Source organism: Phasianus colchicus, chromosome 2, assembly GCF_987193195.1.
Source record: "Phasianus colchicus chromosome 2, bPhaCol1.hap1.1, whole genome shotgun sequence".
Classification (NCBI taxonomy): domain Eukaryota; kingdom Metazoa; phylum Chordata; class Aves; order Galliformes; family Phasianidae; genus Phasianus; species Phasianus colchicus.
This window is the reverse complement of record NC_143437.1, coordinates 107,301,807-107,326,984: the sequence shown is the minus strand read 5'-3', so window position 1 is coordinate 107,326,984 and position 25,178 is coordinate 107,301,807. Positions and strand designations below refer to the sequence as shown.

At 49.0% G+C, this 25,178-nt stretch overlaps 2 long non-coding RNA genes across 3 annotated transcripts; one reads left to right on the top strand and one right to left on the bottom strand.

Moving 5' to 3' along the window:
* The first annotated feature begins 75 nt into the window (after positions 1-75).
* Positions 76-13,238, top strand: LOC116235588 (uncharacterized). 2 transcript variants are annotated; one of them, XR_016464582.1, is made up of 4 exons: positions 76-145; positions 649-954; positions 2,877-3,773; positions 12,966-13,238. It is a non-coding gene; the product is annotated as an uncharacterized LOC116235588 (long non-coding RNA). The 2 variants fall into 2 exon arrangements; XR_004168398.2 differs by lacking the exon at positions 76-145 and adding an exon at positions 149-261.
* A 4,107-nt stretch (positions 13,239-17,345) lies between these two features.
* LOC149919262 (uncharacterized) lies at positions 17,346-25,161 on the bottom strand. Its single transcript, XR_016464857.1, has 4 exons — positions 24,964-25,161; positions 24,535-24,698; positions 18,349-18,458; positions 17,346-17,824 (listed from the first exon to the last, which is right to left on the bottom strand). It is a non-coding gene; the product is annotated as an uncharacterized LOC149919262 (long non-coding RNA).
* Positions 25,162-25,178: the final 17 nt, after the last annotated feature.

The window sequence follows — 25,178 nt, the reverse complement described above, 5'->3', positions numbered from 1 at the left end:
GGGGCCGGGCTGCTTAAAACCCTCGGACAGTCTCCTCCCCGTCCAACCCCCCCCACCCCCCCCCCCGGCCCGTCCTACACCAGCACCGGGCGATGGGAAGGGGATGCAGGAACCCACCTCGGGGCGAGGTGGGGGGGTTAAGGAGGTTAGAGCAGGGCCTAGGGCTGGGGGGGGAGGTGAGATGGAGAAGTCAGGGAAGGGGGGAGCAGCCGGGAAAGGTGAGAGACAGAGAAGCCCTGAAGCAAAACCTTTGTCCCGCAGGTAGGGCCGGTGCTTTAAGCTGCTAATGGCCACCCCCCCCCGGGGCTGGTGTTTGATGTGGGGAGGCTGAGAACTGCAGGGAGGGGTCTGGGGGGGAGCGGGTGGAAATTAAATTAAGCTTTTGCTTGGCCTCCAGCTGCCCTGCCCCACGTGTATCCGTGTCACCCCACAGCCACAAGTGGAGGCTGAACAGTGCCTCTGCTTCAGTGGGGAGCAGCCCCCTGCCCAATTCCCCCTCCCACAGGGTTGTAATGCTCTTTTCACACGTGGGGGACCCACTGGGGACGCGCAGTTGGGCTGTAGGATGGAGCAGGCACTGCGTTCTGATCCTTTGGTTTTGGGGGCAGAAAACTCAGTTTCGGGGCTCACCACTCATTTCTTGCAAAGGCGAAACTCCACCAAACGCCGCTGGAAGGGGAGCAAAGCAAAATGAGCTGCTGTTTTCTGTGCAGTGGATGGATCCTAGAAAACACAGGGCCGTCTGGAGTGGAGAATTACGGCCAGAGAACCAACTCCTGGGACTGATTTGGGTTGAACCAGCAGATCCCCCAGGTTGAACCCCTCTGCCGGGCTGAATTTAGCAGCAGGAGAGATAACCACGAGATAAGGGCTGATACCCGGCAGGACAGCAGGAGAGCGACCGAGGGAAGGGGGAGAAGCTGGAGGCCGAATCCTGCAGTGCTTCAGGAGCGGGTAAGGATGGCAGCAGGCTGGGGAAAAAAGGGGGTTTTAGGAGGGCTCTATTTCATCCCAAAATGCAGAGGGCGGATGGGATGGTGTGTCACCAGCTTGGCATGAGCCCGGTTCCCATCAGGGTCTCCAAAGAGGAGCAGGATCCCACAGAGGGGTGGGAAAAGGGGTGAATTCCTGTCCTGTCAGCAATAATAATAATAATAATAATAATAATAATAATAATAATAATAATAGGACCCAAACCAAAATTGAGTCCGAAGAAACAATAGGAGGAAGTTATTGGGGGAGGCCAAGAGGAAGGGGCTCAACGAGGCTGCAGCGAGCGGGAGGAGAGGGAATGGGGAATGAGACCCACCTTAGTGCTGGGGGCAGGAGGTGGTGGGGGTCCAGGGGGTCCCTTCGCTGTGTGGGCACCCCCTGTTGCGTGGGGCAACCCCTCGTTCTCGGGGAGGCAGAGGGCAAAGGGATGCCGGGCTCCCGCTGCGCCGATGGGGTGCAGAGGGGTAATGGGGTTTTGTCCGCGTTCCCCCTACCCCAAAAAACCCAAACTTTTCCCCTCTCCCCAGTGTGGCCCAGCTCCCCAGTCCCACTCGCTGAGTGGTTTGCCCACATCACGTGGAAGTGGGCGGCGATGAGAGGAAAGAGGTGGTGGTGTTGGAAGGGTGTGTGTGTGTGTATGTGTGTGTGTGTATGTGGAGGGGGGGGGGTTGGTGTCTCTTGCACCATCAGCCAGGCACCAGGTTTCATTGCCATGCCAAAAAAAAAGAAAAGGGGGGGGGGGGGGGGAGAATAAAATAATGAAATCAAAGCATGGGCATGATTGCACAGCCAGGCAAAATCCAACCTTTCCATGCACCCAAATGGTGCCCACTTCGCAGAGGGGACAAGGTGGGGGTACAGGGCAACCAGCACCCCAATCTGTTTTGGAATGACACTGTTCATTTGGGACAGTCAAGGGAATTTCTCCAAGCTGCTGTCCCAATGTCTGGCAGAGGCCACTGGATCTAAAGGTTTAGTGGGAGAATGTGGGGCAGCTCAATGGAGGGGGTCCCACCGGGGTCTGGGGATCTCTGCTCCCTGAGAATGATGCTCATACCCTGAATATTCCCTAAGACCCACACCCATGAGTTCCCAGGCATATAGAAACCAGAACCCTGGGTTTGTGATGCACTTGGGAGGAGGGCTCCCATGTACCCCTAAATGTTGGGCTCTGAGCAGGGAGAAGCAAGAGCTGGGTGATGGCAAAGGATCTGGGGGCTCAGAAAGAAGGAATTAGAAATCTCCATCCAAAAGAGGTTTCTTCTCTTTAGGTTCAGGAAGCAAAGGGAGGAAAAAAAGTGAGAAGGTGGGGGGGGGAAGTGATTTATGGGAATTGTATCCCAGCTCTGGAGCAGCTCCCAGGGGCTCCCGCAGTCCCATTGAACCCAAAATGTGGACTCCAGAGCAGCTGGAAATGTGGCTGGGAGAGATTGGGGCGGTCAGACCAGGAACACACTTATGAGCACCTATGGAAATAATAGAACTAATAGCCACGGACAGAAGGACAGTGAAAGCAAATAGAAGCAACAGCAGCGCTTTGTGCAGTGCAAAGATGTATACTTTAGGGTTGTTTTTTTTTTGTTTTTTGGTTTTTTTTGCACGCCGGGGAATTAATTGGAATGTTTCCATTGAGGTTATATATGCCTAAATACAAACGCTGCATCCAGATGGGGCTTAAAACCTGTTGGACGCTTGCAGGAACGTGTGTGGTGTATAAACACCTAGATACACTCCTGTCTAAATATACAACGTGATTTCTGTCCCTCTGTGTGCCTGTGAGTAAATGTGTGTGTGTGTGGGGGGGCTATCGGTGTGCCGAGAAAGGAGACAGAATTGAATGCATCGATGTGTCCTTTTTTTTTTTTTTTTTCTTCCCAAAGCAGCCGCCTGCCCAATTGTGCCTGGCTTGGATTCCCGTCTATCTCTCTTCTCCATACAAGATTTCCCGGATTTCCCCTACCGGAGAAGCCCTGTGTTGAATTTCTAGCGCACATCACCTCTTTCTTTAATTTTATTTAAAGAAAAAAGAGAAGGATTTTGATGGAAAACGGTTACAGCTCTGCGAGCAGCACCGCCAGGAGCAGAGATCTCAAGGAGCGCCTTTGGCTTTGCCTTTCCAAATGACAAAAAAAACAGAGCCAGAAAAAAAGCAGAACCCGGACCCACGTCCCTGTGCGGGCAAAGCCCCGCAGCGCCGAGCATCGAAAACGCTGCAGGGGCAAAGGAGCGGACGGGAGGGGAGGTTGGGGGAAGCTGAGCTCTTGTCGTACCCTCCCCAAACATTTATATATCTTAATCATTATAATTAAAAACGAAAGCAGAAGTTGGGGATGCGGCGGAGCGCGGGGAAAATCGCTCAATCAATTAACGAAGAAATCGATAAATAAAGAAGTAAAATCTCGAAGTGAATCGCTGTGATTTCGGGGAGCGACCTCCCGAAAAGAAATCACGGCGCTGCAAACGAAACGGAGCCGGACGGCGCTCCGGGCAACGAACCGCGTCCTTCCCACGCTGCTCCTCACCCGGGGGGCGATCAGCGGCCGCTGCGGGGCCGTTTTCTCCCGCATGGGAACGGTGGATGCGAACAGCGAGAGAGATCGGGGCTGGGGACGGAGGGAGAACTCATTTCCAAGTTGCTCCGCGGGACAGAGCTGAGAATTGTTTAAAAATCGCGCACACAAACACGCAAATAAAATGTTTAGGGAGGAAACGAAGCAGGAGGGAAATGTTTCAGCGAGGGGAAAGGAATAATTGGGTGAACGCAGCCGGCGGATGAACGGGTAAATAGATGGATGGGTAAATGCGCCAAAAGTGCAGGGGTATTTTTAAAGGATTTCTGTTGTTATTTCGAGTCGGGAGGGATCTGTGTGCCCTGCGAGGGCGGTCGGAGGGGTCTGCACCGGGGCTGGGTACGGTTCTGCTGCATAGAGCCGGGACAACCTGAGCCCGGCTGTAGGGACGAGCCTCGGATCGTGGCATTATCTATATGTACCCTCTGGTATAGATCTATAAATCTACGGATCGATGGGTTTGTGGATCTGTAGGTCTATGGATCTATAGGTTTACAGAGCTATAGGGTTATAGATCTATAGGGTTATAGGGTTGTAGAGCTGTAGGGTTATATGTCCGTATGTTCGTAGAGCTGTAGGTTTCTCGTTTATAGGGCCGGGGAGCGGCAGCTTGGGGCTTTGCACGGCGCTGGTGCGGAGCAGCCGTGGGGTGCGGAACGGGGGGTATCGAGGAAAAGGGGATTGGGGAGGGGGGGGCTGGCCTGGCTGCCACCGGGTTTGGGGCACGATCGGGCCGGGCGGGAGGAGCCCTGCGAGCACGGAGACGTCTCGGGGCGGCACCGCGGCTCCAGGAGCCGCCTCCCTCCGTCTTGCTGGGTATTTGGGACCGGAGGTTGCGAGCTGCCGATCCCCTGCCCAGCAGCTCTTTGTGTGTCTCCCCCCAACCCCCGTCCCCGCCGCCCCTCCGGGGGCAAAAAGGGAACCTCCAGAGCACCGAACCCCGCTGTCAAATTTAGGGTTGAATCCGCCTCTCCAAAGGCTGCGGGGTTTGGGAGAAGGAAAGCACCGCGCTCCCCCCGCGCCCCCCAGCAGTGCGTGTGCAGCGCGGCGTCAGAGCTGGAAGGAGCCCCGTTCGGCCCCCCGCTTTATCGCATCGCTCGTCGCACCTCTAGAGCCGCTTTCCTAAACAAACCTCACATCTGTTTACGGGCCGGCAGCGGTCTTAAAACGTCCCCCCCCACCCCGCGCTACCCCCCCTTACAGGCCAGGTACTGCCGCTAGGGATGTCCAAAGAGTGCGATGGCTCAGGGGTGTTTTTATATCGTTTTTACCCTTCTCCTCAGCCCCTAAATATTACATTATTGCTCTTCTTTCCTTTTTTCTTTTCTTTCTTTCTTTCTTTTTTCTCCGTGGGAAATAAAACGCAAATGAGATGGGGCTGTGATGAAGGAGGACAGAGGAGGGGAGAGATGCTGAGCAGTGCTTTGAGGAGCACCAGGATCCAGACTTATGGAGAAATGGGGTACACGGGATGTTCCCATATATGCCTGCATCACAGCCTGCCGTTTGAGCTATCTGTATTTCCATATGGCCATATAGCCATATATCACACAGCCACCTACTTCTCTGCCTATTTACCCATTTATCCACGGAGCCATACAGACATACATTGAACAGCCATCTACTCTTCTACCAATCTGCTCATTGAGCCATATAGTCCTATGGCCATATATTGTACACTACTCATCTGCTTGCCCATGTAGCCCTATAAACACGTGCTATACAGCTATACCCATTTATTCATGTAGTCCTATAGTCCTATAGCCATACATATATGCAATATGCAGCCATCTAACCATCTACTCATCTACCCATTTGGCCACGTAGCCCTATAGATGTATACTGTACAGACATCTAGCCATCTGCCTGTTTATTTGCCCATTTAGCCATGGAGTCCTATAGCCATACAGCTATATACTCACTACTCACCTACCCATTTACTCCCTAAGCCATACAGCCTTATAGCTATGAGTTATACAGCCACCTAGTTTTTCACTCTCATCTATCCACACATCTAAACGTTGTACAGTCATCTAGACAACTACTCATTTACACATTTGCTCTTTATATCCCTCTATCCTCCCATCCCTCTATTGCTCTATACTTCTATCCCTCTATCCATTTATCCACCTATCCATCTACCCATGTATTGCATGGCCATCTAACCACGTGTCTGTAACACTGCAGTTATCCCTGTGGTGCCTACTACCCCAAACTCCCATTTATTTCTCTCTATATACCTACCCATGTGTCTGTCTCTCTCTACTTGGTCTATCTCCCAATGCACCCCTCCCAATACACCCCTACCCATCTCTCGACATCTGCCTTTGTGCCCCCCCCCCCTCTTAACACCCAATTATGGGTCTCTTTCTCCATCACAGACCCACGGGGGCCGCCTGCACCCCACACTTATGGGGCTGCCTTCACCCTGACCCACACTGCACTGTGCAGTGCTGGTTGGGCTGGGGTGGTGCTGGGGCTGTCAGCCCCTATTGATGAGGTGTGGGCTGATGGCTGGGAGTGGCCGGGGGGGAGGCCAGGGGGGGGGGGGTCGGCTCTGCTCCAGACTCCCCGGCGCTGGGGTCAGGGCCCCGACTGCCCCGACGTCTCCACAGCTCCGGGCACAGGCTGGGAGCTCCGTGTTCAGGGCATTGCCAAAGGCCAGAGCCATGCGGAGTGCTCTCGTGTGAGTGATGGAGAAAAGTGGTGGTGTGGGGATGCAAGGTCCGGTGAGACTGAGTGGTAGTGCAGAAGGTTTCTTTGTTGTTGGGATGGATGGAAAGACAAAAAACAAACAAACAAAAAACAACAAAGCACCCTACCCCAAAGGTTGACCATTTTAAAGCTGGAAAACTGAAATACCGAGTTATTCAAAAGCCATAAAAACCGTGTTGTGGCATGGAGGGATGTATTTTAGCATAGTGGGGAGGGATGATGGTTGGAGTGGATGATCTCAGACGTCTTTTCCAACCTTAATGATTCTGTGATTCTACAATTCTATATATTTTTTAATAAGGCTTGGGATTCTGGTGCAATTGAGGGTGACAATGTCTATTTTTGGGCATCTTCCCCTCTTGACCCAGACCCGTTCCCCAAGTGCAGAGCATGGGGGTGGGGCTCAGCCTTGGGTTTGCAAGGAGAAGGGGGACCCCAGTTCTGGGGTGTCCAAAAGCCTCTGTTCCTACACTAAGAGGCACTCCCAGCTCTGCTCATGGGGAGGATCCTTTGGTGATGGGCTGTTCTGGATCACAGCCTGCATAAGCAGAACTGGTGTGCCCTAAAAAAAACAGTCCTTCATCTCCAAGCCTTTGGATTGGATCAAACCTCCCTGCAATCTGCACCACAGTTTCTGAGCTGAGGTGACATCACGAGTGTTTTATCCCTTTAAAAACACATCCCCAGCTCTCCAGAAACAGACCACAGAAACCTGCTCAGAGCAGCCCCCAGAGCCACTGCTCCCCAGCCAAGCAAACCTTGCAGACTTCCCCAGATTAGCTCATCTCAGCAGGAATTCAGACTATGCTGCCGAGATTCCTATGCCTGTACAAATAAAGCTCCCAACTTCCATTGGAGAAGAGCCTGCTTGCTTTCTGCTTCTCCCCTATGGGATTTACACTGCACAGCAAATTATAGAATGATGGAATCATAGAATGGCCTGGGTTGAAAAGAACCACAATGATCATCTGGTTCCAACCCCCTGCTATGTGCAGGGTCGCCAACCAGCAACCCAGGCTGCCCAGAGCCACATCCAGCCTGGCCTTGAATGCCTGCAGGGATGGGGCATCCACAGCCTCCTTGGGCATCGCTGAGGTTAATACTGTTGGTGTGTACAAGCACACAGCTTGCAGAGTCAACAGATGGCCTTATGCCATGCTGGGAACACTGAGCAGGTTGGAAAACCGTGGGTGAAGGTGGTGTTCCATCAGCTGGGTCCACAACATGGGGAAAAAAATTGAGAAAATAGTGCAATTGGAAAAGGTAGCGTAGCCTGAGAGGTCACTTTATCATCAAATGATATTGTTATCATTAGGCAAAACTCCAGTGCAGCACGACATGGAGGCAATACTCAGGTATGCTGGAAAATTTATTCAATTCAGCCCTCATTTTGTTCAGCCCTCATTTTGCCCCCCACTGCAAGAAGACATTGAGGCCCTGGAACGTGCGCAGAGAAGGGCAATAAAGCTGTGAAGTGTCTGGAGCAGAAGTGTTATGGTGAGCAGCTGAGGGGCTGGGATGGGTCAGTCTAGAGCAGAGGATCTCAGGGGAGACCTCATTGCTCCTGAAAGGAGGCTGTGATGAGGTGGGGGTTGGCCTCTGCTCCCAAATAAAAGACAGAGAACAAGAGGCAATGGCCTCACATTGCACCAGGGGAGGTTGAGACTGGATGTTAGGAAACATTTCTTCTCTTTTCATTCTCTGAAAGAATGGTGATGCAGTGGCACAGCTGCCCAGGGAGGTGGTGGGGTCACCGTCCATGGAGGTGTTCCACAAGTGTGGAGATGTGGCATTGAGGGACACAGTGGGCATGGTGGGGTGGCTGGGGTTGGACTGGGTGGTCTTAGTGGTCTTTTCCAGCCTGAATGATTCTGTGCTTGAGGACATTTGCAGCTCTGATTTCTTGTGCATCCCTTCCACCATCACACAAAGCCGAAGGAAAGCTGGTTGAGTGATGGGGCACTCCTGGGCATTGCCCAGATTTTGTCATTTTGCAATACAGGTGAAAAAAAATAATGGAAAAAGGAAAGGGGGATCCTGGGATTGTGTTGTCCTGCTGCAGCTAGGTACTGGGGTACTGGTGTCTGGATGGCTGCTGTGAAGGTGCTGGGGGTCCAACACAGATTTGCAGAACTGAGTTGGAAGGGACACTTAAAGGCCATCTGTCCCACTCCCTGCACTGAACAGGGACACCCACAGCTCCATCAGTGCTCACAGCCCATCCAGCCTGACCTTGGCTGTCTGCAGGGATGGGGCACCACAGCCTTTCTGTGCAACCTGTGCCAATGCCTCACTGCCCTTACTGTAAAAAAACCTCATCCTTATATCCAGTCTAAATCTCCTCTTATAGTTTTAAACCATTTCCTCTTGTCCTGCCACAACAGACCCTGCTGAAGATTCTATCCTTCTCCTCATCTGTTGGCCTTGAGAAAAGTGGGACCTCTGCTCGATGGACATTATGAGCTGTGTCCTGCACCTGCTTGTGTCTCATAGCCGTCCTGAGATCCATTTGGCTTAGTGCTCTTGCTAGGAGTGTAAAAATAGCAGTGCAGGAGGAGCAGGTGTGCAGGGAGAGGGTGCAGCTTTTATCAGACCAGCTGATGTCTTTGGGAAAAGCCACATCTGCCCCTCCTCGTTTTTAGGGTGAGCAGAGAGGCCGAGATGTCCCCATGACGTTGGCCTCCTCCTTCACAGTAAGGGGAATATTGTGCTGCAGCACTGAGTGCTGGCAGCATTTAAAAATGTGTTACTGCATTAAACCTCACTACAACACCGTGGCAGATCCCATTATCTGCGAAGACAAAGGGAGGGATGATTAAAGGCTTGTGGCCTTCTATTGCTCTTTGATTAAAAAAAAAAGAAGTGCATTTGCAGGAGAGCTCCGTTCTTTAGATCCAGCCTGGTTTGGAACCTGGACCATCAACGAGCTTTAACTTTTACTTTCTTTCTTTCTTCTTCTGCACTCTATTCTCATTCTGTCTGATGAATCCTGATCCCCTTTAGATCTCCGCCCATGCTTATCTCCACTCCGCTGACTGGAAGAGGGTTGCAAATAAAGCAAAGTGAATGATCACGTCTTCTAAAGAACTCAGGGCTCTGGAGGGGAAGGTTTCTTCAGCCAAAGGGGCACTATAAGAAAAAAGGGGACAGACTCCTCAGGAGGGTCTGTTGCAATTGGACAGCAGGGAAAGGCTTCAAAGAAAAGGAAAGAAGATTTAGGCTGGATATAAGGAAGAAGCTGTTTACAATAAGGGCGGTGAGGCACTGGCACAGGTTGCACAGAGAGGCAGTGGTGCCTCATCCCTGCAGACAGCCAAGGTCAGGCTGGATGGGCTGTGAGCACTGATGGAGCTGTGGGTGTCCCTGCTCAGTGCAGGGAGTGGGACCAGATGGCCTTTCAAGGTCCCTTGCAACCCAAACCATTCTAATGATACCCTGACTTGGCCAAGCTTTTCCATTGCTGTTGAAGGGGAAGGATGTCCTAAGTCTTGGGAAATCCTTGCTCAGTTCTCAATAGCCCTGAGACCTTGGTGAGGCCACCACACCTCTCTGGGGATCTTTATTTCAGCCCAGCAACTGAAGTAAAGGTAATAAAAACCCCCAGGAGTGCTCATGGTGACTCTTTAATGGCCGTGCTGAGCTCTCCACGTAGCTGCCTCTGGGATGCTCATCCCAGCTTGCAGGCATGGCAAGGAGGGATTTGTCCCTGCAAACAGAGATTAAACCCTTGATCAAGACAAGTCCAGGTATCCTAAATGAGCAGACAGATAGGTCTATCAGTAGCTGGAGCTTGCTGCTCTCCCTGCTAAAGGTGGATCACAGTGGTGATAAGATGCTAATATTGACCAAGGGCGTTATCAGGCTTGGGAACAATGTGGGGACATGAGCAAATGCTGGGCAGTGGCATCACAAGGAAGGCTTGGAAGCCACCAGCATGATGCTATCAGGCCCCAGAAGCTTTTTTCCCTACACAGTGATGTCAGGAGAGGATTGCTGGCTGCAGCAGCCACAGGTAATGACAGGCAGAGGGTACAACGTGATGGTGTTCGGGTGTGCAGAGCTGGAGATGTCTTAGCTGTCACCAGGTGTGCTGCAGCCCTTACATCACCAGTTCTCAGCCTAACTTTGTGCTAATTTGGGCTGGGGAAGTTTGAGCCAGGCTTGGCAGAGGGGTGGAGACCTGTGGGTAGAGGAAAGAGTGGGTATTTTTTGTGCTTGTGACGTGGCAGCTCCTGCACCTTAGAGAAACCCAACTCCCCTTGCTTGCAAAATGGGAGGGCACTCAGGAGCTGTTCTCCATGGCCAACAATGTCCATGGGCCAACATTTCCATGGACAACAAACATGCCATCCAAAACTGGGACCAACAGCCCAGCCTTCACCTGGCTTAGCACAGACTTGCCTGGAAGTGACTTATTTTGCTACCAGTGCTGTCTCCCAGGAAACCTTTTTATTGAAAGCAAGCTGGACGATGATGATGGTGGTGACAATCATAGAATTGCTCAAATTGGAAAAGACCTTAAAGATCATCGAGTCCAACAGTGATGATGATGATGAAAAATATTACTGTTTATCTCCCTGACAGGTCATGTCATCAGCTCTTGCAGAGGAAATCATAAAATCATAGAATGGTCTGGGTTAGAAAAGACCTTTAAGATCACTCACTTCCACCCCCTGCTATAGGCAGGAACACCTCCCTCTAGACCAGGTTGCTCACAGCCCCATCCAACCTGTCTTAAGATCTGATGGAGAAGGAATTTGTTAAAGCCAGAAATGAGCAACAAGGTACATTTTTCTGCAGAATTATTTGCTGCATACACACGCATTTCATCCTGCACTATTTGCGCCCTGCACTTTTTTGATTGCTGCTTATTTCCAAGCTATGGAGAGACTGTAGGAGAGGCCAGAGGTGAAGCAAATGCTCTGGTGTGTGCAAAATAATACTTTATTTTCCCCACTAACAAAAGGATTCTAGCTTTTCAGGAAGAGAAATCTGCTCTTGGACGGGGATGAGACATCTAATTCACACCCACTTCCACTGGATCTGTAATAAAATAAGATCTCAGGGCTCAGAACCTCAGCCTCTGTGAAGTTCGCACATTTAAGTGTTTCTGCCAGAGCAAAATGAACATCCGGAGACTTGGCAGTAATTGGATCACGGAGTGCAAGCTCTTGTGATTAGATCAGGAGTATTCTGTCAGGATGACAGTAAATCAAAAGAAATAATCAGGCAGCTAGGAAAGGGAGAAGTTCTTCATTTAAACTTCGTTAATTTCCTGTCTGCGTGGCCGAGCCCACAAACTACACACTTAAAGATGCAGTGAGTTACTTCTAGTGAGCACAGGCTGCTGCTGCAGCAAGAAAATCCTCCATAATCCGCCCCAAGTGAAGAAGCAAAGTTTGTGCTCCAATTTTCTCCGATATTCCTTGTCTAAAGAAAATATTTGGCTACCTGCTGTATTTTCTGGTTGGGTTGGCAGATTGCTGCTCCACTTTCCAGGGCTCCTGGGTCAGCTGAGGTCCCCACTGCTGGATCAAGCAGTGCCATCCCAAGGCGAGAAGCCCAGAGAGGGTGAGAAGGAGATGATGGTCTTAATGATGACCACACGGACAGCCCATGTGAGGAGCTAGGTGGAGATGCGGTCGTATTATCTTTATACTGGCTAATCTAAGGTTGCTCAGGAATGTTTGAGAGGTCTCCAGCTTGTGTTCTGCTAGGTAGAAGGCTTTCAGCTTAATGATTGGGAGTTTTCTCACAGAACCATAGAATGGTTTGAGCTGGAAGGGATCCTTCAAGGCCATCTGTCCCACTCCCTGCACTGAGCAGGGACACCCACAGCTCCATCAGTGCTCACAGCCCATCCAGCCTGACCTTGGCTGTCTGCAGGGATGGGACACCACACCTCTCTGTGCAACATGTTCCAAAACCTATTTTGTCTACCAATAAAGCCACACTCTTCCTTCATGAAAAGGATTTTACTAGCAAGCACTGGGCATCCACAGCCCTGCTTGGCTGAAGCTGAGGTCAATTCTTGCCAACAATCACTTCTCTGATGGTACTGTTCAGGGCACAGGTATGATCTGATCCAATGTAACTTTGTTTTTATTTTATTTGTTTTCTGATTCATGCACTGTGGCAGGTAGATGAGCTGGTTCCAAGTGCCCTAAAGCTGTCCTCACTGTAGCCCAGATTTACATGGATGTTAGAAAGACTGGGCATCTCAATCTGTTGGACCAAGAGAGACAAGCAGTGGCAGGAGTGGAGTTGTGCCATTGTAATTTCGTCAGCAGGATACTGTGGTTTATTCAGGAAAGGTGTGCTTTCTTTTTTAATACTGAAAATCCCCCCCAAATCTCCTAAACTCTGTTTTGAAAGCAAAAAGCAAAGGAGTTGCTGCCAGTAGAATGTTCATTCATCTTAAAAGAGGAGATGGACATTCCAGCCAAATTAAATAATAAAAGGGGTGATAAAACCCACCTGCTTTTCAACTCCAGGCTTCTGTTTCTTTTTAAATCAGATCAGTGTGTAAGAGGTTTCATACTGAGATTTTACACGGAGGAATTGGGCGAGATCTGTATCAGCTTCAAATGGGAAGAGGCGTGCCATTCAATCTCCATCATTTTATGAGACCGTACACATTTTTTTGTCTAGATCTCAAAGGAAGCAAATTTCACCCCTGTTTTACAGATGAGGAAACCAGAGGGAGTGACATTACTAAGCAAGGGAGAAGGTTGGGAAGACAGAGAGGACTGCATACATCTTCAGTGCTCACTTCTCTGTAGACCTTCATGGCAACTTAACAGCACCTTACGAAGCCAGTCAAGACCCATAGGTATGTTGTCCTGATCATTTCTGGAAAAAACATGGAAACAACAGTGATTCCTGATAGCTGGTGTTGAGTTTTCATAATGCTTTTGAAAAGAGGCTGCTGCAGTTCCCAGCTGTTCATGGAGCAGGGCCCTTCTTGGAAGGATGGCTAGGATAATCAAGGAAGGACTTAGAGGGAGATTGGACAAAGGTATGTTAAAAGCTGGGCTGGAATGCTGATAAAAATAAAATAAAATAGAAGGAATAAAGTTTTTTAGTTAAGGGCTACCTTAATCAGGCATGTGTATTGTTCCTATTGCTCCCACTACGGTATGAGGAGCATCACTTTGAGGTAGAAGCCTTGGTTGTGTTTGATGCTGGACAAACCTATCTGCTCCAACCCAGATGGAAACTTCTAGAGGAGAAATAGGGGATTTGCTGAAGGAGAGGAAGGAGGAGCAAATCAGATGCCCAGGTCTAAGCACTATGTCAGTGGGGGAGCTACTGTGAGAGATGGGGTCTCTGGGCTCCCTCTGGTTGCACCAGTGTGTCCTAGGAGCCAGAAACAAGGAGAGACGGTGAATAATGAGTTGTATAGGTGGTTTTGTTTTTATTGCTTCCCTTTTAAAAGACACCTCTGGGGAACTAGCACATGTGAATTGGCCAGGTTCTTTAATGGAAAAGGTGAACTCCATGGAGGTCAGAGTGCAACCACTTCCCTAGGGTCTGCAAGAGATTTCGGGTGTCCCATCTCCCCTGCATCAAGATTTCCAGCAAAGCAACCTATTTTGTGACTTTCCCATTGCTGTTCCCCCTGTATAGTCAGATTGAGAGTGACAGGCTGTTTTTTAACAGCTCTTCCTGGCATCTGATGGAAACCCAGGGGAGCAGTGGGAAGGCGAGCTATAAAATGGTGTGCCCTGGCTGTCTCTCAGCTCCCAGCCTTTCCATTGGAGTTAGATAACAGGAACAACAGATAAGAGGAAAAGTGGCTCTTTAATTCAGCCAGAATTCACTTAGTGTGGAGGAAAACGTCTACTGAGCACATTAGACTAAGCCAGGAAATATCCTCTTAAATTTCAGCTCTCCTGTGCTAAAAGTGTATTTAGCATTTTTTTTTTCTTTTAATATGTACATCTATGTATCTGTCTTTCTCTACACCACTACAGAATGTTTTCTAACTGCACGTTGGCCAAGAAATCCTTTTAAACTCATCAAAGCAAGTCAACACGGTACTGCCTTTTCAACTCAGTATGTTGGGCTATTTTAAGGCCTTTCCCAACATCAAATATTCCCAACTTCTCAGGACACCTGAGCCAAAAGAGCCATGACCTCCACAATCCAAGAGGTGGGCACCCAACCAGCAGCTAAGCTAAGCTAAGCATGTCCAAACAGACGTATCAGGTGGTCCGTGACCTCTGGTTGATGGGTTTGGTGGGTTTGATGAGTTTGATGGGTTGATGGTTGGACTAGATGATCTTAGTGGTCTTTTCCAATCTTAACGATTCTATGATTCTTTTGCATCCTGAACCCCAGTGCCTGGATGAATAGCGTGCTGCTGGGCACACCTTTGCCATACGAGAGCGTGTTGTAGGATGAAATGAACAGCTATGGACTGATGCCAAACTCAGGATGGAAACAGAAGAGATCATCTTGCTGCTAATGGTCTACTTCTGCACTGCTTCTCCACGTTCCCAAACTCTCCTAAAGGTGTCTCTGAAAGATACAGAGAGACAGCAAACACTAGGCAGCCTCTAGGGAATTTCTTACCCCAAGTGAGCATTTTGGTTGATGATTTGCATCTCATTTCTGCAATTCTATGGCCCTCAGAACCTGGAGGTGGGAGATTCAGGCTGTTCCCAGTCTTCCCTTCTTTCTTTCTTTGTTTCCAACCATGCTTGTTTATGGAGGATCAGGTGCTTTTATTTTGTTAGAAGAAAGCTGTTTTCTCCTGGGAAATCAGCATGTGGGTAATGGTATGAGCCAAGGCAAGAGCTATGGTTTATGTTCTGAGATGTCCTACCTTATAGCTTTCATCTACTCCTCCACTGGGCTCCTTTTGGGGTTAGCTTTTATGTCGCAAACTGACCAGGCTTTGAGGTGCCTTAATATCTCTGCCATATACAGCAAAGAGGTCCTGGTATGCTGAGGATCAGAGATTGCTGCTACCACGCGTGCACAGTAATACTGTTGTACTGAAAGCATGAAGTGCTGCTCCCTGAGATGAACAAAGCCCAGGGAAGTGGTGGGGTCACCGTCTCTGGAGGTATTCAAGAACTGTGGGGATATGGCACTGAGGGACGTGGTCATTGGGCATGGTGGGGGTGGGCTGGGGTTGGACTCAGTGATCTTTGTGTTCTTTTCCAGCCTTTATGGTTCTACGATTCTACGATCAGCAATAGAAGGAAGTGGCTGCACCTCTTTGTGAGACCGTGAGGACCCCAGCAGTCAGTGGCCAAGGGGCTGGGATGTAACTGAGGATTATTTTCTATTCTTTTCCCAGCACAGTTTGAAAGCACATCGACTCTTAGCATCCGCAGCATCTTGTGGCCACTGCTATTGCATGAAAAAGATGCTTTCAGGCAGCTTGTTGCAACACCTGGGGCCAAGGCAAAGCCAAGAGACATTCTCTCTGCACCTAGCAAGGAAAGGTAAAGACAAGCAAGGCCTGTGAGCTGATGCTGAGATAGCAGCTCGGTATCTAAACAGGTAACACCCAATTACAACAGCACTGTGTTGACTTACACTTTCCCTTATCAGAAGAATCAGGTATTCATGTAAATCACAAAAGAGTTTGATGGATGCCAGTTCGCAGTGAGCCCCAAACCAAGGAACAAGAGCCTAGTTAAACAAAATGTATGTTCTTCTTATCTTTAAGCTGTGACTATTGCTATGAAATAAAAAAAAAACTATAAAAGAAAGTGCCTTATCACGAGGGTTATAATTCTTTAATGTTCCCCAGAGGCTGTGTCTGTGCTGGAATCAGACCCTTGGGACCACTTTCCAAACCCCACTCAAGTAATTTTCTTGCAGACAGATGATCTTTCCTTATCACACGTTGTCGTGGCAATAAAAAAAGTCTCTTTCTTGAGATGCATGTTTAGACTGAGCTTGGTGGAAAAAAGAAAAAAAAAAAAAGGAAAGGAAAAGAAGGGGCAGCTAAACTGGTCTTAATTCTGATGCTTGCCTGAAAGTAAACAATGAGCTCCAGGGGCAATCTTCATTAGACCCTCCTGGGCCTGGAAGTGTGGCATGGAAAGCAGATGTGGCAAGAAGCCTTCAGACAGCCATGCTGGAGCCCAGCACTGAGCTGGTCGGAGCGCCGCGACTAATCAGAGCCTCTTATCACATTTACTGGGAGATGGGTGATGCCCATAAAACCAAGTCAGGCTGAGTGCACTTAGCGGAGCCCAAAAGCTGATTGTTAATAGATGCCTGCAGCACAGAGCTGGGGATGGCCAGGTGGCCCCTCTGCTCCTGTCTTGGTCCCACATTTGGGTTGTTTCCTTTGGGACACTGTCGATCCCAAGATGTGCTAGGAAGGATGCGCAGGACACATCCCATCTGATTGGTACTCAACCAGGTTATGGGGTGTACAGGTGCCCTGGTTGAGGTCAAGACCTTATGGACAGAGCAGCAGTCCAGCCACCCCGCTGACTCCCAAGGGCAGCAATAAAATCAAGCCGGTGCTTTGCACTAGGGGCACGCTGAACCCTGGATTTCCTAAGCATGGAAAACTGAAATGTGTCATTTATAATGGTGATGGGTTGCATTTATACTTCCTTCCTCCAAACTGAAAATAGAGGCTGTGAAAAAAGATGAGAGCAAGGTGAACTTGTAGTGATTTTCTGTGCTACAATCCATCCTCCTCTAGAAAACACCACACGGAGGGTATCCAGAACAAGAATTGATATCATTGTGTTTAAATCCTCATCTTCAACAATTTTTCCCCTTCAAATGTCAGCGTACCCAAAACCTTGTCTGCTTCATGCATCCCTACCCAGTGGTTTCACACTGCAACGTTCACCTTCTGTCCTGGCAACCTCACAGCTTAACGAGCTAGTTGTCTTTTAATTTCTGGCTAATTTAAGCTACCTGCTTGGATCGATCAATACAGAGAGCCTTACAAACTAGCACCAAAGCTGCAGGACCCAAATGCAGGTGTCAGGTAAAGTTTGCCAGCTGCAGCTTGCAGCAAACTTCTCCCACATCCCTGCAGACATCATTCTATCATCTGCTCCTGAGGAACTTCCCACCCCCATGTCCAGCAGCTTCAAAGACCCTTTGCTGAGCCTGTGTGAAGGCGAGCATGCAAAGAGCCCTAGGATCCAGCTGCATCCCTCCTTGATTCCTGTCCACCAGAGGCACCGGGTGAGAAAGGCTTTCCTGATCCTCCTGGTGTTCACCACAGAGGGACAGAGAGCAGAGATCTCCATTTCTCCAAGCAACTACCAGTCTCTGAGGGTAAGGGCAGTGATTCTGAGAGGCAGTCATACTTATTGATAGATGCTTTCTCCTTGCCTTGTCAAAGCTGCAGTATCTGAACCCATGTGATGTCCTGATATCACAGGGCATGCAACAAGCAAGAAGAGACTCTTTACAGTCATTCCTGGAGACAAATACACCAGAGAAGGAGGCCAGCAAGTTTTGCAGACTTGTTTCCCATCACTCTCCCATCTTTCAGCTCATTACAAGGTCCAAAATCTGGTACCCACACGCAGACAGCTTGAGGCATCCATCTGCAGAAAGGAGGCCAGAAAGTGGCTCATGGAGATGGTAAATGGGCTGTGAGCATATGGCTATGAAGGGGCACGTCTGCAGGTGTGCAAATACAGCTTGTCCCTGGCATCTGCTGGGAACGCAGGGAGCCGAAGCCTTTATCTCTTGACCTCTCACTCCCCTGCCCCAGGGATCCCAATGCTACGGCTCCCAAATGCATCCCAGCACCGGGTCCCACCCTACTGCCCAAGTGTTTGCAAGGAGGAATGATGCATTCCCACTTGGGATCCCTAGCATGGGGTGCTGCTTCCAAAAACCATACCCTCTGCATCTTTCTGAACCCACCTCGGGGTCTTGTGGCAGCACAGCCACGTCGTTCAGCCTCACATCTGCCCAACAATGGGCAGCTTGAAGCTACTGCTCACAGGGGCTAAGCTGCCTTTATGGCAGGTCACACACCCTCTCCAACAGCAATGGATTTAGATGCCATAAAACCCCTGTGTTAGCACAGCCTGGGAACCTCCCATTGCCCTGCATTTCTTACAGCAGCATCCCCCATCGTCATGCTGGAACTGTGTGCCATCAGCCCACGGGCTGCTCTTGTCCCCATGCCATTCACGTGGGTCTCTTCTGCAGCCAGCTTACTTTAATTTCCTGGCAATGGAGGCAAAAAAAAAAAAAAAAAAAAAAGCTCATGTGAAAATTATTTATTTTGTATTAATAGCTCAGAGTCAAAGCCTCAGCAGACACTTGAAATAAACAGGATCACTCAAAATACAGTTGTTTGAAATCAGAGCTTTTCTCTGACCCTGGAGTTTCTTGCCAAAGCCAGAAAAACTGTATATATAGAATCCCTTAATTATTTTTCCCCTGTTAATCCACAGTACAACAAGCCATGGCTGCAGCCAAAGGACTTTGACCAGGATGATTAAACCAACATTTCATTTAGGCAGTTGCATGTGGTTGTATAGGTGGTCGAGATGTAAAATAATCCTCCCTATCTGACAAATAACCCCCTTTGCACTTCCAATCCCATTTGTGCTCGAGCACTTCCCACTTCTCCTCTGCCACTCTTCTCCTTCCATCATTCTCCCTCTCAAAAAACATATATTTTTCAATGGGGCATCTCTCAAGTGAAAAACTATGTTTTGGAAGAAGTTGCCTGGACTGCTTTCCTTGAGAAAGAAGGAGCAAAACACAGCACTTTTGTTTTCACTTTTCCTTCCTCTTCTGTTTTCTTTTACTCCCTGTCCTGCACAGCCTGTTTTGCAGCCAGATAAAAGGATGGAAAGAAGGGAAAGAAAACAACAAGGGAGTTTATATTTTTCATCTCTCTTCAGTGTAGATTTCTTCTCTGCACTTTCCACTGAACAACAGGAATATTCCCAGCTGGGAAATTGAGCGCCTGAGCTCACTGAAATTACTGTGCATCTAGCAACGCATCTCTTAATGAATGCAGCTCTTTAATTACAGTGACTCCATGCACTTAACCCTGAGTTACTACTGTGGTTAAGGCACAAAGAGTGATTTGTTCTTAAACTGAGAACCTTGGATTCATGACCACAACCTCTTCTGCTGAATCTCCATCACTGATACATCTCCTTTTTGTCCCATTTCTTGGCAAAATGGGAACAGCAGCAGAGCATTTGCAGAAAACAAATGCACAGGATCCACTGCAAGGTCCTACACCGTGGTGCTGCAGAATGATTGCACATGGAGAAGGAGACAACCAAGCAGAGACAGAGCCCTGATAACACTACCCCAAACATTTCCCTATTGCAAAACTTGATTATTCCCCATTTGGGCTGCAATTAAAAGGCCTTCAAGGGGTGAGCACTATGTTTGCAGCATCCCCTATGGAGCAGCTCAAGCTGTGGAGCGCTCACACTTGCTGGGGCTCTTGGAAAAAACCTCAACTAGCTGCACCCCTTCTCCCTGCTGTCTGTCAGGATCATTGCTCCCAGTTGCTGCCTAGCCATTTGCAGCACTTGGAAAATGTCAAATGTGGGAGTCCGGCAGCCTTAGGTTAGAGTAAAAACTCCCAAACATAGTTGGAGGGCTGCCAGCGCCTTGCAAGCCCTCTGCAGACCCAGATAAGCGGTGACCTTGCAGGCAGCGGGCTAGGCCAGGAGTTTATTAAATCCTCTGCTTGCTTGGGTTAAGCTCTCTCGATATTTTGATCATCCCATTCCCTTCCGTCGTCACCTGGTGCCCCTGGGTGGGAAAATACGGTGTGAAAACATCAGTGGCCTTGGAGACCTTCATGGAGACATCTGGAGGTCAACGTGGAGGAGATGCAAAGTCTGGAGACAGTGGGGAAAAGGCTCCTGTGCGTGGAGGCACACTGGGAACGGGTCTGTTGCAGCCGAGTGAACAAACCCTGTGCTTGGCTTTGGTGCCTGGAGGTTATGGATGTTGGCCCCAAATTGCTTTGGGTTTGTGGCAACACCAGTCTTGAAAGCACAGTTGGGGAAGGATGGCAACGCTGCTTCACGGGGAGGGGGAGGAAGGGAGGAAGGGTTGAGTTTGGGCTTCGTGTTGAACCGAAACGAAATCTAAACATTTTGAAATTCTTCCCCAAATGACAAATAATGTCAAATAGTGAGATAGCACCGGGCTGGATTTGAGCCGCGAGGCACCTTCTTATATTCCTAACTTCTGATAAAAAGGATGGAACACAGTCAGGAAAACTTTCCTCTCCTTCCCCTTGTTATTTTTTCTTAAAGAAAGAAAGAAAAAAAAAAAAAAAGAATTGACAACCCCAATGAAATCAGCAACGTCTCCTGAAACGTTCCAGTGTGCATGGAAGAGCTTTGTGCCACAGGAAACATTTCCCTCTGAGTTTTCCTGGCCGGCAGCACGTCCCCGACCCAGTGCCGCCGCTGGGACAGGCATCGACCCCCCCAAATCCATCACTGGAGGGGGTCTGTTTGCACTTTGCTCGCTTTCTTTCTGCAAACATGGCTGTTTTCTCTCCGGGTCAAAGAAGTGGTGTGGATATGTCAGGGTGTGAATTACCTGTGAACTATTTACCTCTTGCTGGGAAGCTCTGAGCTTTCTGGTGGTCACCTGCGTAGCCCAGCTACCCCAAATGCCAAAAACTGAGTTTTCTGACAGAAAAAAGCAGCCAGGAGTGCTGTCATTGGCTTTCATATTTGTAACAAGTTTAGAGGCTGTTTTCACAGAAAAATTCATGGCTCCCAGATTTGCTCTGGGATGAATAATGCTCATTGGTTTTATGGATAAAAAAGGATCTGAGCCATCAAGTGCCGTAACCCCAAGGTGCTCCCATCCTGGGGTCATGACTCAGACTGAGCACGCGGCCCCAAGGCTGGAATTTGGAATTTAGTTCCCTGCGTGCTGCCTGGGTTGGGATTGGCAAAGCCAACCTCAGGCTGGGTAGGCATGGAGGCTCTCCAGACCCAAGGACACAGCAGACCCCATCTCCTCCCCTTGGTACAAAGCAGCCTCGGGTCCCCCCTTTATTTTCTCTCCCTTTTTTTTCACACCTTCTCTCTTCCCTCCCTTCCCGGCCAGCGTGGAGTTCAGCAGTTAATATCCTTCTGCCTCCAATTGTGCTTTAAGAGGTGTAGCATTTGATAAGCCCCATTTAACTTGGCTGTATTACATTGTTTAAATAATTCAAATACAGATTGGCCCTTTAGAAGGATTTCTGCTCTATTGACCCTGCTGGTCATGAGTTACCAGGAAGTCAGGGAGGGGCCCAGCCTGAGCTTCTAGGGCTGAAAGCCGGAAAATCAATTCCAGCTCTTTAGTGCCCCAATCACACCCCATTATTCCCAGGTAATTGCAGACCTGCTTTGGCGTTAACTCTTTGGGAACAATGCTGCCTTTGACAAGAAGAGGGAAACCAAGGAGGGCTTTCTTCTCCATCGGGGTCCTAATCGGCACAGAGTGTCATGGGCTTATCGCTGGGGTTTGGATGAGTAATTATTTACAGGTGGAAGTGTCAGATTGCTTGGGTGTTGGTTTGTTTTTTTTTTTTTTCCCCCCTCCCTTCTTAATACCTGCCTTGCTGGATATTGGTTGGGCTGCTGCATTAATAGCGCTTTTCTTCTCCTGTTGGCATCTCTCTCTCTCTTTGCAAGATTGATTCGTGAGGAATAAAGACCAGGATCCTGAAAGAGAGTCCTAACTAGTTCTTGCCTTTCATGCTCAGACCACATTCAGTCCCTTTTCCTTGAATGCTCTCCAGACATGCGGCAAGTCCTCTATGAAAGGTTGCAGAAGAACAAGAAGAAATGATTCATTTCTACGTCATCCGTAGAGATGGTCACAGTAAACAGACAGCTTGTCTTGAGCACATGGTGTCCACACTCCCCACTGCTCACATTTCATTAGGGGATATTCTGGCCTAGCTCTGCTCTGGTCCCATAGAAAACCAGAGCCGCTATCAGCTCTAGTGCATCTTTGGGGTTGGTTTCATCCAAAAAGAACCCAGTGTTTTAAACTCTGCTGGATCTTAGGAGGAATTTTTCAAGGCTCAACACAGCCTGGGGAGCGACAATGGAGTCAACTCCAGGAAACATGCTATGTTTTTTGACAGCTAGAAAAAAATACACAAGTTTTTGCACAACTGAAATGCTTGTTCAGAACAGCATCCTTTGTCTCCTTCATTGTCCTTAACAGGTGAAAGCTGTCCTAATAACAGAATCAGAGAATTGTAGAGTCATTTGAGTTGGAAGGCCATCTGTCACACTCCATGCACTGAACAGGGACACCCACATCTCCATCAGTGCTCACAGCCCATCCAGCCTGACCTTGGCTAAGAAGGATGCTGATATCTTGGCACCTTTGGCTTCTGAGACCATGGCAGTCACATCAGAGATTTTTTTGTGAATTAGGTTGGGGACAAAATGCAGGTGGAAATACCCCAAATTTCACCTGTAAGATTGCTGCCTTCTTTTTTCATTCTGAGTGCCTTCTTCGGTTCTTTCTTCTCTGATACAAAGCAAACTGGACAGGATCCAGGGATAAAGACTTCTCAAGGTATAACACACACAAAAATCTGTCCTTTCTCTTCCTGGTGTGTGAAGGCTAAAAGTCACCTACCTTGTCATCCTGCCTGACCTGGTCTTGTGGCAAAAGCCACAGCCTCACCCTATCACCCAACATGAACCCAGGGCTATTGGTGACATTTGGAGAGGAGGTGCTAACCTGGATGGAAAACGTTGGGTGATGGGCAGCTGACAACACTTTGTGCCACTGAATCCCCACCCCTTTTCCAAATGGGCACCTTATCACTGCCCACTGTTTATCCAGGAACACAGGGCAGAGGACAGGGAGGAGCAGCATCAGCCTCTGCTCCAGGTCACTGTGCTATAAACTTCTCAGAGTCCATCTCTGGATTGGGTCAGTTTCTCATCCCATCTGTTCCTCCTGTGAGACAGCCTCACTCCTGTGTAGGTTAAAAGCAATCCCCTAATGCCTGGTTGACATACAGAGCATCCCTGGTGCCTTTCTGAGGTGTCCCTTCGGTGTCCACGTTTGATGGACCTGTTGATACAGCCTCAGAGCAACCTCCTTCTGGATTTCAGGGTGGTGGCAGAGATGAGGTGATACCTCAGGGTAACCACTGAAGGGATGTGTACGCTGGTCAGCCTGCAAGATTTAATTTGGCATGTGATGTCCTGTGGTTTCTGTTACTGGGGTCTTCTGGGGACGATACAAAACAGAAGCATAACTCTGATGGGCTACACTGTCCTCAGAAAGAGCCACCATCACTTCCTTTGCAACAGGTGGTCTAAAGAGATTTTCTGGTTTATTTTGCTGGCTAAATAAATGCTAACAAATCAAAAGCCTGAGAACCTTCCTCAAGCTCATGCTTTGGGACAGGAACATGCAGTGATGAGGCTAAAACTCTCAGCAGCTGTATGAGAAGCTGGCTGGTCTTAGCAAGGAGAAAAAAGGTTAGGCTACAACATGTAGTGGAGCCATTCATGCATGACATTTTGTGTTGCCATGTGAAAGATGGGGAGAAGGAGTGTGTCCAATTAGTTCAGACTGGACATGGTCCCAGAGCAGTGAGCACAAAGGAGCTGACACCATGGGCTGCCTGGTGAAACTCATCAACAACCACTGCTGAATGCATGCAAACTGTGCATGATGTTTGAATAGGGTGAAGAGGAAGTAAACTATGACAACTTTCAAGGGCCAATAATAGGTGTTTTCAAGGGTTTCTGTGGCAGTTAGATGCTTAGCTCCCACTGGGAAGGGGTGCCTTCAAAAGCAGGTGCCAAACTCAGTTGAAGAGCTTGAGAGATGCCATTTCTGAAAAGCTCTGGATGCAGAGCAGGGAGATGATAGCTTCCCACAGGAGACTTTCCCCATCTCCAGCTACTTGTAGAGACTTTTGATGTCCTGATTTTAGACAAAGCATTGCTGTGCTCACCTCCCCCTCCTCTCTGTCCCGCAAAGGGTTAAAGGGTGGGAGAGCCGTTTGATTAATAGATGTCGTGTGAACATGCACATTTGCCTATGACTGCATTCCTGGGGCTTTCGGCTGGGCGATAAGCTGCGACCAAAGTCCTCCAGCTCTGGGCAAGGAGAGCAAACAGGGCCCCAATGGAGCAGTTATTAATTCCAGCCCTGCGTCTCTCAGGTCTGTCTCTCAGCAACGGGGCTCCCGAGAGGCCTTTCACACACCAATCAATACAGCTCACCTCTCCCCTGCTCTCTCCATCCCAATTCTGCTCTTTAGGATACTCACCCCTTCCTATTGCTGTGCCAGGGGCTCAGGATCCAGGATCCTTTCCCATCAGCAGCATGGCAAGGAGAGGGTGATATTACCATTGGGGTGGTGGGAACATCCCCCAGTGCCCAAACTGCTGCTGTAGCTCTGCCATCTGACCGTGCCCACCGTGCCGTGCTTTTCTTCAAAGGAAATGGGAAAAAAAAAAATAATAATGATACAAAGCACACTTCACTTTGAATTTCCTTGGCTGCACGTTTTCCTTGTCCCTCCAAGTGGTTTCAGATTGAATCAGGCCACAGGTTCTCTTTCTGACCCCCAGATTTGACATAAGGACATAGGTTGAAAATGAAACTCCTTTCCCTCCTTGAAAAGCAAAACAAACCCAAGCAACCTGGACCTTTCAACTTGTTTGTCTTCAGATAGGACATTGCCATGCTTACTCACAAGCCAGTTTTCACAAGGGTGTGTATTTAGTGGCAATGATTGCTATGTGGAAGATTTCTCCTCTCCTTGGGTTGGTTTGAGCAGGAAGTGTGAAGGCAGGTGTATCAGGATGTAACGTGGTATTCTGCTTCCAGATGTGTGCCTCCTAATGCCACTTCTGCTCTCAGGAGATGAGCAGTGTTGGTGCTCAGAGTGGGATTTGACTTGTAGAATCA